Below are 12,351 nucleotides of genomic sequence, written 5' to 3' on the forward strand. Positions count from 1 at the left end.
ATTAACCTGACCCAGTAACAATTGCTCTCAGGCTGCTGGCACATAGATTGTGGTCCAGCGAGCTGAAAAATCTTTGTGCAGGGCGCAGATGAGAGTGGCATTGTTACGCAAGTGACAGCGCGGTTTTAGTTTGGCTGGTCCTTCGGTCACAAGTTGGTAAGAAGGGCTGGGGTCTGACGCTGCGCCCGTCACACCCTGTACACACTATAAGAAAATTGGATGAACGTATTCATCCGATGACCAATCATGCAATTTTCTGACGGTGTGTACATCATTTTCAACAGCCGATTCCAATCTTACAAATGAAAATTAACGATAGTGCAAACATCAAAATTTTTGTAGTTTGGGAACAGAACGAACGATTTTCGTTTAATGTGTACAGTTTTCATACGAGAAGAATTGGATACAAAAGACTGCACATAATTAGAAGCTGTTTATGACCCGGAAGAACCTGAAGAAAATAAACACCACTGAATATTCGTAGCATTACAGCCATTAATGTCATTAATGTTATTAAACAGTTCGGATACAGTATCCATGACTATTCCAAAAATTCTTCACGAAAGATCAGTCGCTGAGGGAAAACAAATATGGCACCAAAAGGCGTGGCTACAGGATCACACGTACATTACATCATTTCCACAGCTACGCTGCGACATTCGTACGCAATGCCTTTATATCGTACAATATTCTCATGCATAAAGCACATCACTTTCGACCAGCAGCGTACAATCGATGATAACCGGACGATCAGCTAAAAGTGGTTCTTCACAGATTATTAGAAAAATGAAAAGTCAGCAGCTACAAAAAATGTTGCTGCTGACTTTTAATAATGGGACATTTACCTGCCCCAGGATCCAGCGCTGTCCTCATCTGGCCAGGTTCTTCGCTAGGCTTCAGTCCCTGGCGTTAGCATGCTAACTGTGGGCAGCAAGCTGTGACTGCTTTTGGCTTCACAGCTGGCTACCAACTACTGTGCATGCGCGAACCACACTGCTCTATTTGAATGGTCCCACAGTCTTCTGGGACCTGTGACATGTCCCAGAAGGCTGTTGGGGAAGGGGAGATCGGACTGGAAGTGAGGGAACGACTACCTGTCAAAACCATTGCTAGATGTGAAGGGTATGACAGTGGAAATGGGTTTGAGAAGGACACAGGACTCCCAAACAGTCAGTTTGAGAGGCTCCAGCAAATGTTTTGCGAACAGAGAAAGCTATGATTTAAGCTTTCCTTGGATTTGGTAAGTCTGGATCGGGACTGAAAGCTTGAAGGTTCCAAAGAGTATTGGATAGGACGGAGTCTTCAGTCTTTTCAGAAGTTCTGAAGGGTGTGTGTGTCCAGGTGCACACACTCGTTATAAGGCAGATCTGAGCATAGCTCACAGGTGCTGGAGGTGGAATAGCAGTAGCTATTACTGCAAGTCTGAAGACAGAGCCCTGGCAGGAGAGCTGGAAGCACTTGGTGGAGACTACAACCCTGGTGAGGGGGATTCTGGGCCCAAGGACTGGGAAAGTCTGGGAGACCAAGAGAGGGTCCGAGAGGCTGAGGAAGCTGCAGAGGCCAGTGAGTCCAAGGGGCTGGAGGGAATCTGTGAGTCTCTGGAGGAAGCAAGCTAAGATACAGGGAAAACTCTGTCAAGAGGCCATGTGGGGCTTGAACAGCAAGGAGCTGTCATCTAGGCTGAGAGAGCCTGAATAGCCAGTAGCAGGGGCAGACTGACCATTTGGAAACTCGGGCCCTGCCCGAGGGCCCGGGGTCAGTAGGGGGCCCCATGAGATGCCCCTGGTACTTTTTTTTTTTTCTTTTCATATGCTTTTTTGAGTTTGGGCAAGGACACGGGCCCCATGATCCCCTATTGCCCGGGGGCCCCATGAGTTGTCAGTCCGCCCCTGGCCAGTAGTCTGGGAGACCAAGCTAAGCAGAGGTACTGCTAACCAGGGAGCCAGGTGGCTTGGCATTTTCATTGTGTATTATTTTGAGTGAAGTTAACCCCCTCCCCGCTTTGCGTGGGAAATCTTGTGCTGAAAGGACTTTTTAGCTACTGGTTAATAAAAGTGGTCTACCAGGCCCAAAAAAACGCATCTACTGTTTGAGCTAAGCATCACAAGGGGGAGGAAGAAGAGCGGAACTTCCTTCTTTGGGTGAAGTTCCACTTTAACTCTTCAATAAGACACAGAAGTTGAAGTCAACACAACTGTACTTCACTAATTGCAGTACAGAGGACGTTTTTCCAGTCGTTTAAAGTAACAATAGCTTTCCAAAGCCCTGTTTTTGAAAAGTGGTAACAATGACCGAGGGAACATGGAAAAAACTGGGATGGACTAGGTAGGACTAACCCCTTAACACAGACGCCTCCTGGGCCTTTTAAGAGGTTTCTGATACTGGGAGGTGGGGCGGGGTTTATGGTCATGTGACCGTGTGTTTGGCTGTCTCCGTGGTCACATGATCGGAAAGCTTCTGATCGCAAGTAGCAATTGGGAGCTTTCCGTTAGGCGCCAGGTAATGGGCTTTCAGCACAGGTATGCTTACCTTTTGGTACACATATATGCGGCATCTCAGCCTCAAGGCCCACCCATCAAGAAGCTGCATATATGCATTCTCTCGGCACAAAGTTGTAGTGGCCCAATACTGTCACTAAATGTCAGCATACTACTGAATAATCATAACCTGATATACACAGAAAAAATACATAAAATGTTGCAGAACAACTATAGTCTTCATCCAACAACACTGGGGAAATTAACAAAGAATGATGAAGACATAAATCCTGCATCACACTTCTAAGCTTGGGAAAACAGAGCAGGAGCACAAACTCCTCTGTTAACCACTTACCTCCCACCCTATAGCAGATATACTGCTACAGGGCCGCCACTCTGCACAAAATCACGTATATATGTATGTGATTTTGCAGTTTCGGGTAGGGGGCGCACACACGCCACCCTTCCCGCACTGCCATTGGTTGCAGCAGAAGCCAATCCGTGGGTCCTGGCCAGCGACATGCTGCTGGACATGCTGTTAGTATCTCTTTGCACAGCAGAGAAAGAAAGCAGCATGTCTCCATAGTAAAACAGCACACAGTATAAGCCCAACACAGCACACCGTTAACCCTTTGATCACCCCAGATGTTAACCCCTTCCTGCCTAGTATCGTTAGTACAGTGTCAGTGCTTTTTATTAGCACTGATCACTGTATTAGTGTCACTACAGATGTCAGTGGCCATTAGTCAGCTCCCCCCAGTGTCAGAATGCCCGCCGCAATTCTCTGATCACTGTAATTACTAGCATAAATAAATAAAAATTCCAATGAATATACACCACCGTTTGTAGACGCTATGACTTTCACGTAAACCAATTAATTTACATGTATTGAGATTTTTTTTTAGCAAAGAGATGTAGAAGAATGCATGTTGGCCTAAATTTATGAAGAAATTTTAGGTAATTTTTTTATTGGATATGTTTTATAGCAAAAAGTCAAAAATATGATTTTTTTTTTTCAAAATTGAGGGTTTTTTTTGTTTATAACACAATAAATAAACGCAGAGATGATCAAATACCTCCGAAAGAAAGCCCTATTTGAGGGGAAAAATTACATAAATTTCATTTATGTACAACATTGCATGACCACGCAATTGTCAGTTAAAGTAATGCAGCGCCGTATCGCAAAAAATGGCCTGGTCAGGAAGGGGGTAAATCCTCTGGAGGGCAAGTGGTTAATTAGGGGTGATTTGCTCCCTGATTTGTACTGTCTGTGTGCCTGACACAGCACTTAGAGCAGTTCAACAGGATCTGCATTCTCTGGATCCCTCTGCCCGACCCTCTTTTGAATTTGATGTGGGAGGCTGTAGGAGGGCAGGTTCTGCTCGTACAAGCAGAAAGAGGTATGTGAGCTGTCTCCTGACAGTTCACATCCCGTATGCCAGGCCCGACCTGTGGGGATCTACAGCAGTTTTCTATGTTTAAAACTGCTGCATTCTCTTCGTCAATTAGGTGCAGACTCTGCTTCATTTTCTATTTCACTGTGAAATGGAAACTGGATCTGGTGGAACAAATATTCCTGAAACAGTTGTATCTGCATAGTTAATATGGCGCACAATGCTCACGCCGGTTTACTGTGCATAGTAACAGTGAACAACACCAAGATGTACAGGTGAAACTCGAAAAATTAGAATATCATGCAAAAGTTCATTTATTTCAGTAATGCAACTAAAAAGGTGAAATTAATATATGAGAGACTCATTACATGCAAAGCAAGATAGTTCAAGCCGTGATTTGTCATAATTGTGGTGATTATGGCTTACAGCTCATGAAAATTCCAAATCCACAATCTCAGAAAATTAGAATATTACATGCAATCAATAAAACAAGGATTGTACATAGAACAATATCGGACCTCTGAAAAGTATAAGCATGCATATGTACTCAGTACTTGGTTTGGGCCCCTTTTGCAGCAATTACTGCCTCAATGCGGCGTGGCATGGAAGCTATCAGCCTGTGGCAATGCTGAGGTGTTATGGAAGATCAGGATGCTTCCAATAGCGGCCTTCAGCTCTTCTGCATTGTTCGGTCTCATGTCTCTCATCTTTCTCTTGGCAATGCCCCATAGATTCTCTATGGGGTTCAGGTCAGGCGACTTTGCTGGCCAGTCAAGCACAGTAATCCCACGGTCATTGAACCAGGTTTTGGTGCTTTTGGCAGTGTGGGCAGGTGCCAAGTCCTGCTGGAAAATGAAGTCAGCATCCTCATAAGGCTCATCTGCGGAAGGAAGCATGAAGTGCTCCAAAATCTCCTGGTAGATGGCTGCGTTGACCCTGGACTTAATGAAGCACAATGGACCAACACCAGCAGATGACATGGCTCCCCAAATCAACACAGACTGTGGAAACTTCACACTGGACTTCAAGCATCTTGCAGTGTGTGCCTCTCCATTCTTCCTCCATACTCTGGGTCCTTGGTTTCCAAATGAGATGCAAACGTTGCTCTCATCAGAAAAGAGGACTTTGGACCACTGAGCAACAGACCAGGTCTGTTTTTCTTTAGCCCAGGTTATTATTATTATACAGATTTATATAGCGCTAAAAGGTTTGCTCAGCGCTGTACATTATAGTGGGGGACAGTACATGAGACAATACAGTAACAAAACAGAACACGAGGGATTCAAGGGCTCTGCTCTTTCAAGCTTACAATCTAGGAATTAAGACTCTTCTGACCTTGTTTATTGTTCAGGAGCGGCTTGACAAGAGGAATGCAACATTTGAAGTCCATGTCCAGGATCCGTCTGTGTGTGGTGGCTCTTGATGCACTGGCTCCAGCCTCAGTCCACTCCTTGTGAAAGTCCCCAACACTTTTGAATGGCCTTTTCCTGACAATCCTCTCCAGGCTGCGGTCATCCCTGCTGCTTGTGCACCTTTTTCTTCCACACTTTTCCCTTCCACATAACTTTTTATTCATGAGCTTTAATACAGCACTTTGGGAACATCCAACTTCTTTTGCAATTACCTTTTGAGGCTTTCCCTCCTTATGGAGGAAGTCAATGATGGTTTTCTGCATAACTGTCAGGTCAGCAGTCTTTCCCATGATTGTGATTCCTACTGAACCAGACTGAGAGACTATTTAAAGGCTCAGGAAGCCTTTGCAGGTGTTATGGCTTAATTAGCTGATTAGAGTGGGACACTTTGAGCCTAGAATATTGCACCTTTTCACAATATTCTAATTTTCTGAGATTGTGGATTTGGGGTTTTCATGAGCTGTAAGACATAATCATCACAATTATGACAAATCACGGCTTGGACTATCTTGCTTTGCATGTAATGAGTCTATCTCATATATTAGTTTCACCTTTTAAGTTGCATTACTGAAATAAATGAACTTTTGCACAATATTCTAATTTTTTGAGTTTCACCTGTATATAGCAGAGAAAAAAACAGATGACCTGAAAGCTACATACATAGTAATTGGACAAGCGTTTCTAAGTGTCAAGAGGATAATGAATGTACAGAGCAGGGGCGGGCTGACAACTCATGGGGCCCCATGGAAATAGGGGATCATGGGGCCCCTGTGTTCTTGCCCACACTCAAAGCACACCCAAAAAAAGCCTATAAAAGGTACCAGGGGCATTTCATGGGGCCCCCTACTGACACCAGGCCCTCTGGCAGTGTCCGAGTGCTCGAATGGTCAGTCCGCTCCTGGTACAGAGCTGAAATGATTGGATTGTCCACCCCTCAAAGAGCTGACATTAGATCTTAGCCCTAGTTCACACTAATGCGGTGCAGCACAGCGCATGTGATTCACACAGGAACCGCACTGCATTCCTCTGCAAATCACATGCAATATCTATGCGGTGCAATTTGAGCCATACATTTTGTATGGCTCAAATCGCATCCGCACCAAAAAAGCTGCAGGACCCTTTTTTTCCCACACCTGATTCGCATCTCATGGGTGTTCACACCCATGCAATTCGAATTCTGGTAATCACACTGTTTTGCAATCTGTTTTGGAGTGTTGTTAATTTAACATACCAGATCCCATGGACGCCATGCAATTGCAAAGCAGAGCGGGAAACGCACAGGATTCGCTGCATTTTCCTGCACCGCATCAGTGTGAACCAGGGCTAAAGCAATGTCTCTCTAGTGAGAGTGATGGAGATCTGGCAGATTTCTCAGGGATGTTGTCAGGCAAAGATTGCTAAATATGATGAGGATGATGACCAGTGATAAAGAGCTGAAACCATTGCATTACCCTGTTCTCAAGATGTTGACTTTAGTCATGTGGAGCTTAACAATATTTACAGAGTTGTTGTGCTATTTAATTGTACCCACAACATTTTCAGTTAAAATGTCAACCTTTAATCCCTTTGTAATCTCCTTAAAGCAGAACTACTTTAAATTCTCTCAATCAACATAACTATTTTTAATGCAGCTAGCATTGGTAAAATGATAGGAAGGCACTGTATATTATATTTACTTATTTAAAGCGTTTTTTTTAATATTTATCTGTTGCTTGCTGGTTTCAGGACTAGTCATACATCCCAGGAGTCTTCATTAGTCTTTTTTTTTTTTTTTTTCTTTTAAGAAGATGAGGGGCTTTTTCTGCACTGATTAAGCCCTTCACCCCTAAGGGTAAAACAAATCTAAATGCCTACGCTCAATTTTGAAATGTTGACATGCGTTAGTAAAACCATACATATCATCACAACTACTTTGTACATAAAGGTGAATTACACCGCGCTTTTTTTTTCAGGACAAATTGGGATTTCATTTGGTGGTAAATGGTAATGGTTATCTTTTGATCTTTTTTTATTATCGAAGAAAAACTGGACTAAAATAGTAAAAAAAAAAAATTTTTTTAAATTTAGTTGTGTGTTTCTTGTTGCTACCATAACCTACCACCAAAGAACAAACCAAAATAAATTCCCCAGCTCTTGATTGCAGTGATACCATATATGTTTGGTATTTGTTTTTTTTGTACCTGTAGTACAGGCCAGGAACAATAGTGCGCATTTTGTTTGTGTGGGTTTTTTTTTTTGTTTTTACCTAAAACGCACTGACACCAATTTTTAATTTTTTTTAAATCTTGACCTTTGACACCGACCTTTTGACCTTGACCCAAACAATAACTCTGGCACTGAACTAGATCAAACCTTGATCTAGGTATTTTTTCTTTATTTTTTATTTTATTCGAATATTTATTTTATCATTTTTTTTTTTTTCTTTAACAAACATTTGTTTTTTTTCTCTATTCAAGGAGTTAGAGAGATACAATGTATCTCTCTTCTCCAGTCAGAGAGAGAAAGAGAGAGAGAGAAAACAAGGGGGCCGGGCTGCACAGTGACTGATCACTGTGATAGCCAATCAGAGGATGTCACAGCGATCATGTGACCCGGAATCGGGAGTCCTGGGTCCCGATCGCTAGAACGGGACTCTGTGACACCACGGTCTTTGTGCTGGAAGTGCGCAGTGCGGCACACTCCCAGCACAAAGACAGGTACGCAAATATGCGGCCCCATGGAAAAATGCCCAGTTCTGTGAGGCCGCATATTTGTGTGACGTCGGTGTGAAAGGGATAAACCATTTGGGGTCTAAATAGGACATATCACAGACCAAAGTTTAATTTTTGTTGAACTGCTTGCCTTTGTGACACTTGATTCCACCATTGTAGTTAAGTATGAAAATGAGCCCGTAAGCATTGTAATTTGATGTTTCACAATTTCCATAGTGTGCCTTGCCTGTAAAATATATATAATCCTCCTGTTTGCAAATACTCTGAAATTGGACTAGCAATAGCAAAAATTTGCATAAACAAGAATGAGATAAGCAAACTTTCATATCATGTCCAAGCATAAAACAGATTTTTGGCCCACTCATAGCTTTACTGCCAAATCTAGGGGAGTCAAGGATATGTTCCAAGTAGTTCAGAAGAACAGTATACAATTCTTTTGATTGCTGTATAGTGGAACCAAAGATGGTATGCAGTAACAATTGCATTACCCAGTTCTCAAGATGTTGACTTCATGACTTGAGTCATGTGGCGTCTGGGGCTGAGAAAGCCACACATGTAATCCACATGCTCAATGCCCTCCAATGAAGAGTCAAATAAAATATCTGAATTGTGCATTAGTGACAAAGTAGGAGGGTAAAGAGAAGTAAGATAGAAGGGGGACAGACTGGGGTGCACAGGTTAGGTAAGGGGTGGGGGGAGTCCATCAAGAAGGATATAAGTCACACATTGCCCAACAAGATGGCCTAGCTAGCTAGATGGGATAGTCAGAGGATCAGAACTAGGGATCAAAGTCCTTAGGTTACTTCAAAAGGTACCATGCCATATCGTTCATTACCCATGTCACCAGGGGGGTGGAGGAACACTAAGCTTTGGCTAAAAAAATGTTAGCCACCATAAAAAGGTAAAGCAAGGAGGCAGAACTGTGTATTTGTATGTAGCACTACCCCCTTAGGAGTTGCTGATGAATTGGGTCCCCCTATAGTCCTGCACAGTCAAGCAATCTGCATTGTCCTTACAAGCTTGCATCCGGAGTTAGAAATCAGTCCTTGAGCTTTTTGTTGTTGTTTTATTAAGGGGATTTTGAACTGGGATAGGGTAAAGGGGGTATAGGATGCCCAAGGTAACCGACTAAGAACAAATTTCCTGGAACTATTCACAGGCTTCTCTTCTGCAACATATTCTCTATTGGAGAGCTAGCGAGCATCTCCTTGATGTACCACCCTAGATGAAATTCTCCTTCACCCAGCAATCTGGAGGTTTTCCTGAGCAGGGGATCTGGCTCTTGTCCCTTTTTAAATGGGTGAACAGTCACAATTCGGGGGCAAATCCCCTATCCGCCCAGGGGGTGCAGGTGTACTCACTCAGATCCTCTCCTGTACTGCTTGTAAGTTGGCTGTAGCTACCAGGCCTATCAGTTGGGCTGCTCCTTCCATGCCATACAGGTGGTCCTCTCTCAGGGGCCAGTGAGTTTCAAGCTTTCCTCCTTTCCAGCTCCAGGCTCACAGGCAGGCCCTATCCCACTAGGCCTCCTGGCAGCCTTCTTCCTCACAACCTCACATCTTCCTCCAACTCTCCACACTCCTCACTCCTGCTACTGAGCAGGCTCCAGCACTTTTAAGGGCATCCTAGTCCCTTGCCAAACCTTCTGTTGGTGATTGGCTGAGGTCCCTCAGAGTGCAGTCAGCCACTCTACTGCCTCCAAAAGCCTCAGAGTATGGGCAAATTCCAGAGAAGCTGGCCTGCAGAGCCTAACAGCCCTGACCACAATTTAACACCTCTGGCTGTTACACCTGAGCTGCTATTCAGCTCCTGTCTAACCATTAGGATCTAGTTCCCCCTAGCTAAGCTAAGAGGGTGCTACATGTACAGTGCTTAGGCTTCATATTTAGTGGGGCTTTCTAAGGATCTTTCAGAATACCTCTCCCCAGATCCTAGATTCTTTTATGCATCTTTGTCAGAGCCTACAAGAACTTGGAGATCCCCCAACTAAGGCTCACGAGTTCCTATTTTAAAGGTTTCTCTACTTTATGCTTCAAAGTAGAAAATGATCAAGTTGCTATTAATAATGCAGTAAACGATTTCCCATTCTGTTAAATGTGTGACCACGGGGATACTTCAAGTCATTTATTTAACTTATTATAGAACCCACTAATCAATCTGTATAATATCACAGGGAATATTTACAACCACTTACGCAAATTAAATACTACTTGATAAACATTTAAAACATATAAAAACAGAATATAAATGTGAAATGTTCTGTCTGTCTAGACAAGTGGTTTTACAACTTACTTATGAGGTATAAGGGGCCTCAAATGTTGCTCCTAAAAGCACCAAAGTGCTATACCTAATATATGTAATGCTAGTGAAGACAGTCAGCGACTGGAGACATACTAGAAGAAATAGAGACTGCAAATATAATATATGAGTTGTGGGAGACTAGAAACCTGCTGCAGGATACAGTCAGATTTTTAGAATATGTTAAGTGAATATGCTCAAGATCCTTGCCATAACTGCCCTTTCACTTCAGTAGCAGGTCCATTGGGCAGTTTTGCTAAACGCAGTCCCAACGCAAGAACAAGACAATTTGTTTTTGTTTTATATCCTATGGCTTCAGTTCACACCAAGGCGCTGTGTTGGCTTGTGCTGAAAGAAAAATGTTTTGTTCCAAGGTATGTAACATGTTACAATGCACTGCAGCACCTAAAATTACAAAGCGGTTTAACAACTTAAGGACCGCCCGCACCACCCGCAATGTACTGCGGATGGGTGGCCCGTACAGGCACAGCGACGTGCCTGTATGTCGCTGGCCTCTTTACGCGCCCCCACCTGCCAACTCCTGCTGTGATTAGACACAGCAGGATTTTGTCAGAAGGTCCCGGTCAATGATTCATGGTCGAGATGTGCTGAGTCCAATTAGCCCAGAGCCCTCAGCCCTGTTTTGACAAACAACACAAGGCTCTGTACAGAGGTGACAATCTCTTTGTTTCTTTTCCCTGCAAAGCAGTAAGAAGGAATAAATACATTTTTAATAAAAAGCAGCACATAATACACACATTCACACATGCTTGGCACACAGTTAACCGCTTGATTACCATGAGATATTAACCCTTTCCCAGCCAGTGTCATTAGCACAGTGACAGTGTATAGTATTATCACTGATCACTGTATTAGTGTCACTGGTGATGTCAGTCCGTTCCCACCCAGTGTCAGTTAGTGTCAGATTGCCTTTCGCAGAGTCCCACTATAAGGTGCTGATCACCACCATTAGTAGTATGAGAAAAAAAAATCCATTATATATACCATTGTTAGTAGACACTATAATTTTCACACAAACGAATCAATATACAGAAGATGTAACAGAATACATTTTGGCCTACATTTATTAAGAAATTAGATTTTTTAAATATTTTTGTATTGGATATATTTCATAGCAGAAAGGAAAAAATATTGTTTTTATTTTCTAAATTTTCAGTATTTTTTTCATTTAATAAAAAGCAAAAATTTCTGTGGTGATCAATTTCCACCAAAAGAAAGCTCTGAAACAAATGATATAAATTTAATTTGGTTACAGTGATGCATGACTGCGCAATTACCAGTTAAAGTAGTGCAGTGTGAAATAGCAAAAAGAAAGGCCTGGTCATGAAGAGAGTAAAACCTTCTGGAGCTGAAGTGGTTAAAAAAAAGACATGAAAAAGCCAAGCACTGTTGTGTTATCACAAACATTGTGCACCAACCACTGTGTGGTGTGAGTGAGCCCTAAATGTAGAAATAAACTTTTAAATAAAAAAGGGCCCTTAACTGAATTAGGCAGGGTGATGCATAATTATTCAGGGCAGCCTATTGTGGTGTATTAATATACGTGTGTTAACATTTGTTATGTTAAGTTAGCCGTTCCTTTGAATGGGCTTCCTAATGCACCAGAAGGTACCAAAAAAAGATGCATGTTGAATGTCTCTAACTACACCACGACGCATGGCATGCATGCACGGCAAGGTGTGTTGGGGTACCATTCATAAAAAAATGGTACCATATTGCACAACATGTGAATTTTCTCCCTCAGCCATAAAGGAATGGGGGCATAAAATGAACAGCACATCCCACCCCCCACCTCCATTCTAGCCTGGGCCCGAATGACATGTCCTGCTCCAGCAGCCTCCTGGGAGACCCCCGTCATATATCCCAAGTGACTGTGGTAACCCAGTCACAGAGCAGACAGGGGGCAGAGCTGAGCTGTCTGAGTAGCTGACTGAGGAGGACCAAGATGGCAGGGCAGGGCTCAGGAACAGACAGCTGGACAGTTGATCATTGCAGGGTGACACTGGATCCTCTGGGCAGTTGAGTTTGTGTTTTCAAG

This window comes from Staurois parvus, unplaced genomic scaffold (assembly GCF_062004578.1).
Source record: "Staurois parvus isolate SC_StPar_1 unplaced genomic scaffold, SC_StPar_1.0 ptg002140l, whole genome shotgun sequence".
Lineage (NCBI taxonomy): Eukaryota > Metazoa > Chordata > Amphibia > Anura > Ranidae > Staurois > Staurois parvus.